Genomic DNA, 6,700 nt, shown 5'->3' on the forward strand with positions numbered 1-6,700 from the left:
ATAAGCATGCACCCCAAATTAATTCGCTGTGACAACTAGCCCTTTAAATCAAGAAGCCATAATTAACAACAAGCCCTAACCTTTTCGTCCACCCCGGAGCCTCCAGGTTTACTTTCCCGGTTATGGGCGGACTGTGTTGGCGAGCTGTTCTTCCGTCACCTGGCCTGGCACCCACTTCTTTGCGGGCTGCAGTCACCGACCTACCGAGCATAGCCGCATGCACACTTCGAGCCACTTTCCATGCCCGGAATCGCTCCTCCGCACGGCAAGCACGGCAAGGGGCACCGGATCTGGATGCTCCAGATTGTCCGCAAACTCGCAGTGGAAATCTAGTATCAAAGCATCTTCAAATCAGTTTACCATGACCAAAACATAACACAAATGAGGACCAACCTAAGCTTTTTTGAGCACCTGTCGACTGGATCCAACAGGAATTCCAAGCCGTCAGCCTCCATGGTTTCGCCGTGGTTGGTCCAATCGCCGCCGCCTGCATGGATCTAAAGAGCCTGGTACGACTTGGTCGTCAATGAGACAGCCTAGACTGGAACGCACTGTGCCATGGCTCATATCAGCTGGGGACGACCTGTGCTACGCTCAGGTCTCCGCCGTCACGGACTAAGACCCCGCCGTCCATGGCCGCCCCTACGACCCGCACTGTACCACACCGTATTGCATCCGTATTTTATTTTTCCATCGAACTATCTCCGATTCTCCGTTCCGTCTGACACGCTGCTCCAGATCCCAACGCATTTTCCAACGCCCGAGATATCAGGTGCAGCTGAGCTCGAGCACCAAATCGCCCCTCTCAATTACGTGCTGCTAGCTACATACTACTACTACTCACAGCCGGCTGGGAACTAAAAATCGGTGGAGTCACATACATAGGCACAAGAATCCAGAGAGCTGTCGTCAAGGCCCTAGGCCCTGTAGCGCCGGACCAGCTCCCCTGTGGTGGTGCTCCTGTAACGCGCCTCCCGACTGTTGAAACAAACGCGAGGCTACACAGGCAAACATGGTCGAGAAGGAGCGAGAGAGGAAGACGAACAAAGTGACACCAGTAGTTTTGTGAGGCGCAATTGCTTACCTCTTTTCATGCTTTCTTCTCTTCTTATTCTTTTTCATACGTAACAAGCTAACGGCCGGACGGCTCGGCCGACTACAGCTCCACGATCCATCAATATCGTGCCATCCCACGACGTGCTGATCATTGCCTAACAACGCACGCGCTTACTATCCGCACCAACTCTCTGCGCGATTTGTGCAAGGCAATTGACGAAGACCTCTTTCACGCTCTGGTTCATTGCACACACGCGCAAGCTTTCTGGTCTGCAGCTAAGGAAGTCCTTGGTCTGAAACTTCCCTGGCTGCAGCATGATACTTGGAGCAAGACTTAGTGGTTGACATTAGATTCTCAGACTCGGACAGATGCAAGATCATTACAATCATGCATTCAATCTGGTCCTCGAGGAATCGCTGGACGCACGATGAGGAAGGCTATGACCCCGCCCAGGCAATCAAATGGGCCCGAGATGACCTAGCTATACTTGATCTGCCTCCGATCCAGCGACACAGCACGGGGATTCAGAAGTGGAGTCCACCGCAACCCGGGTGGATCAAAATCAACACGGATGGCGCACTTGACACACAACTCCAGGTAGGAGGTGCGGGAGGAGTTGCCCGCTCGCATCTCTCCTTCATGGGTGCATGGAGCAAGCCAATCCCAGGTGTTACCGATCCTTTCATTGTCGAAACCCTAGCATTGCGAGAGGGAGTGATATTTGCCCAGCCGAGGGGTTTCTCGCACGTGGCAATGGAGGTAGATTGCTTGGAGGTAGCGAACCTCTGGAACTCGCATCACGTCCCAGATTGATTGTGAAGCCTATCTTCGATGAAATCAAGGAAAGAGCTGCAAACTTCGTTTCCTTTTCGATACGGCATGTCGCAAGAGAAGCCAATTTTTCGGCTGATCTTTGCGCGAAGCATGCGACTACCCTTTCAGTTTCAGATGTCTGGTTGGACTCTTGTCCATCCTTCTTAGTTAGCAGCTTCTTAGCTGAATGTAACCGGATCTCAATCATGCAATAAAACTCCTTAATTTCGCGTCAAAAAAAAAACGCACGCGCTTACTGCCGCAACATGATGAAGCACGTCTCTGGCTACTACTTCTACGTACATGTAATGACTCAAATCACGTGCACACACCTATGCCACACGTACACGCAGCGACTCAGTGTGATAACTAACAAGCTACTAACATGCATGTATGACACGACTAATGACCTGTAACAAGATTAGAACTAACACCGACGCTCTTGGCCACCACGCAGTGCTCCATGCTCTTGAACTTGCCATTGGAGACGAGCTGCAGGAAGTCGCCGACGTTCACCACCAGCGTGCCCGCCACTGCCGGCACATCCACCCACAAGGCAACCGAATTCTTCTTGTCTTCTTCCTAGAGTCCCTCGACAAGCACCCGGAGACCGCTTACAGCGTCCTCGAGGACCACGGTGATGAAGGAGGGGTTGGAGTGGGCGGTGGTGCCCATCGTGAGGTGCGGCTCTGGGCAGGACGGGTGATAGCTTAGTGGCCAGTGAGCCCTTCCAGGCACGCGGTGTCCTCCTCCAGGTGCCGGCGGCGGAGGCCCAGCGCCTCCGACAGTAGCTCAAGTAGGGTGTGCCCAGCTACTGCACCAGCCTCACATACTCCGATGCGATGGTCCTGCATGCGGGCGGGATCTCCTCAGGCGGCGACAACTTCGGCGCCATCGCCATGAACAGGGTGTTGTGGCAGTTGGCCGTAGTCGACCAGAACAGGTCAAAGTTGCTCTAGTACCGCATGCGCCGGTGAGAGCCCCAGTTGTAGTAGGGTGCCTTGGCCTTTGTCGGCTCCTCGTGGAAGCCCGGCAATGCCGTGAGAATCTCTGACATGACGACCTTGGGGTGGAAGATGAAGGGGATAGTGGTGACACCCGCAGCGACGAGGCCTTTGACGCCGACCTTGGTGTCATCAAAGGCCTTGAGGGTAGCACAGCAATCGGAGTGGGAGGCATCAATATTTGTACTTCTCCACTATATTATTATTGGTGCTCCTTTAAATGAACTCTTGGCCGTGCAAATCATGTGAGAAAAGCTCGGTTCACATGTATTTTTCGGATTACCTTTTTTCAACAAAGGGTGGCTTTTATTGGCTCAAAATGACACATCAAGAGGATACAAAACACGATGAGCACACGCCCGGCCTCTGCATAGCTAGGATGCACACAACCAACTCTAACACACACAAAAAAAACACGCCAGCAAATTGCAAAGTCATATAAGACCAAAGCTGTGCATAGGTGAGAGAGAAAAAAAACCAAAGCGATCAGATCCGCGTTTGCCAAACTGCAACAATGACCATATTCGCATCAACCATCTCATGACATCACAGGTAGACGAGGTTCTTCAACAGCAACGCCTTCAGGAATGGAGCGGCCCTCAAGCGCCTCCGTCACCGTATTCCCAACTGGTATATATGCAAGAGACGACCTAACTTGTAGTTCCTTATGTAATCATGGCGGGAGTTGATCCAGCATTGTTTCCCTATTAAAGACCTGGCTCTAATGGTAATTTCACTAGTCCGAGTTAGCCAAATAAGAAGAACTAGCATGGCGGAGCCACGGCATCATGCCGCGCCCGTGTGTTAGCCCATTGTTAGCCAAATTGTAACTTAACTTGTTGGTGTACACATTTGCTTTTTGTTATTCCTGGTGTTCTATTAAATAGCATGAAAACTGCATAGTAGATGATGCTACATAGGAAGATGAATGGAAGGATACATTAGGGTCAAAACTGGACTAAGAGGGTACACTTCATAGATAGACGGTGTAGATCTAGATAAGGAGCTTGATCCACATATATTTTCTGCATGACATATTTCTTCCCAACTACTATGCAAGAGAGAACCTAACTTTGAGTTCTTTATGTAATGTGGTTGATTCATCATTGTTTCCCTATCATTTAAAGAAAATAGATAATTATTTCCCTATTAAAGATTAGGATCAAATGGTAATGTCACTAGTTCGAGTTAGCCAAATAAGAAGAATAATAGCCAAGCCATAAGAAGATCGGGCTTTTATAGTATTTTGTTGTAATGGTGTGGCCAGATGTTTAGTCGACTTAGACTTGGTTAAGCCTAATTCAACTGAATGATGTCGTCAGCATGATTTTCCTTTTTTTTCCTAGCTTTTCCTTTTCTTTTTGCCCTTGATTTATGTGTTCTAGTACATGAATATAATTATTGATTTTCATGTCGAAGCTAAAAACAAATAAAATACGTACATGTGATACGTCATGCACATCTGACTTTTGATTGATGGATGCCATCCATGCTTCTAATGTCCAGTTCAAAGCCGAGAAATCAAGTATTGACATCCGGCAGCAGCAGTAGAAATCTGAAAAACAACAGTGCATATATATTATATATACTGATCAAGCAAATAAGTGTTGCATATATGAGAATGCAGCAACTACAGTTTTTGGCTCCTATTCCAGATTGATTCTTCAACCGTACATACATGAAGCAGTTGTCACTTCGGATAACATAATTTTCTAGTTACAATTGAAATTGGGGCAATGAGTTTCCGAGTTACAAAGATGTTCCCAAAAGATAAAAACTGATTATTATCAAATCCGCTGTCCAAATTTAATACTGAAGTGTGGATTATGACCTCTAAATATCTAGTACTTACACATGAGGATCATCCGTAATGGTATTGCCGGCGACCCAATTAAGCATGGACAAGGCCTTCGGCAAGGGGACCCCGTATCCCCATTGCTTTTTGTCATCGCCATTGATCCGCAACAAAGAATTCTTGAGGTTGCTACGAGAAAGGGGCTCCTCCATAAAGTGAGGGGAAGGGGTGCCACGATGAGGACCTCTCTATTTGCGGATGATGCGGATGTCTTCTTGGCTCCTATCAAAAGAGACATTGATAACCTTGCAGGCATCTTGAGGGGCTTCGGTGAGGTCACGGGACTGTGCACCAATCTGCACAAGAGCTCTTTTGTGGCCATCCGTTGCAACCACCTTGATTTGGGTCGCCTAACCCAAAGGTTCCCGGCAACTAGGACCTCCTCCCCCTGCGATACTTGGGGCTCCCTCTCTCAGTTTGGCAATTAAAGTTGGTGGATCTTCAGTTTTTAGTGGACAAGGTTGCGAGCAAGCTAACAACTTATGAGGGCAAAAACATCACCACCATCGGTCGAACGACTCTTGTCAAGTCTGTGATCACCTCTCTGGTGGTCTACCCCGCCACACCGTTGGTCATACCGCCAACCATCCTTCTCAAGGTCAACAAGCCTGAGAGAGCTTTCTTTTGGTTTGGTTCAGACAAGACGACGGGAGCAAAATGTAAGGTGAATTGGGAGATTGTTTGCTGGCCACTTCAATATGGGAGACTCGGGGTTCTCAACACCAACAAGTTTACGCGTGCCCTACGGTTGCGATGTCTGTGGTATGAATGGAAGGCGCCCACCAAGATGTGGGTGGGGATGGGAAACCAATGTGACGAGGAGGACCTTGAGTTTTTCTATGCATCCACCACTATAATCGTTGGTAACGGTGCAAAAACCCCCTTCTCGGACTCACCTTGGCTCCTTGGGCGCAAACCGAAAGACATTGCCCTGCTCATTCACGAAGCGTCCACGAGAAAGAATTGGAAGGTTCAAGAGGCCCTCAAACACAATGCATGGAATCTTAAGATCAAACTTTCCGCCAACGTCTCCGCGGAGCACATCACACAATTCTTCACACTTCGGGCGCTTTTGCATGAGGTCCAACTCGATGAGCTCACCGAGGACGACATCCTATGGAAGCATATGGCTAGTGGGATCTACTCGGCGGCATCCGCATACAAGGCGCAATTTTTAAGGATGGTTCTCTCACCCATGGATAAAATGTTATGGAAGGCTTGGGCTCCTCCAAAGGTCAAGTTCTTTGCTTGGTTTTGGCTCTACAAGATAGAGTTTGGACCGCCGATAGATTGGCGAAGCGTGGGTGGCCCAACTATGGTCTTTGGCCTCTCTGTAAGAGAGTGCAAGAATGTGGGTCTCATCTCTTCTTCAAATGCCGCTACACTCGAAGGCTTTGGTCTTTGATCATTGACAAAAACCACATTCTCGGCCTTGACGCCTCCGGTTGGCCCTTGTTCGACTCGGTTGAGGCTTGGTGGGCAAGTACCTGTGACAAAGACACGCCAAACCGCCAAGCTAAGGCGTCCCTAATCATGCTTCTTTCATGGACTATCTGGAACGAGCGAAATTCAAGAGTCTTCAAGCACAAGAGCGCACCACCGACTATATTGCTTGCCTCCATCCAGACCAAGGCCAACCTTTGGGTCATCGCCGGTGCAAAGAAATTAGGGTCCATCATTTTGCGAGAGTAATCTCATGTCGTGTATTCGGGTTACTTGTAACAAACTCTATTCTCGCTTATTTAATAGATGGGGCAAAGCTTTTGCCTCCGTTTCAAAAAAAGTATTATTTTTAACTGAGACTGCTATATTGAGCCAGAAACAGAATAGAAAACACATTCAAAGATCATGACATCTGAGCAACACATGATACATCACTATTTTGTCTTCTTTAAAAACTGACATCACTATTTTGTGAGCCAGACAATTTACAACAGTGTTAAGTACATCAAAAAATACAAAATTATTATT

The 6,700-nt window shown here is 48.3% G+C and overlaps 1 pseudogene; it reads right to left on the reverse strand.

The window, feature by feature from the left end:
• Nucleotides 1–2,272: 2,272 nt before the first annotated feature.
• Nucleotides 2,273–3,396, reverse strand: LOC123120860 (1-aminocyclopropane-1-carboxylate oxidase homolog 1-like; annotated as a pseudogene).
• Nucleotides 3,397–6,700: the final 3,304 nt, after the last annotated feature.

Source organism: Triticum aestivum, chromosome 5D (genome assembly GCF_018294505.1).
Source record: "Triticum aestivum cultivar Chinese Spring chromosome 5D, IWGSC CS RefSeq v2.1, whole genome shotgun sequence".
Classification (NCBI taxonomy): Eukaryota; Viridiplantae; Streptophyta; class Magnoliopsida; order Poales; family Poaceae; genus Triticum; species Triticum aestivum.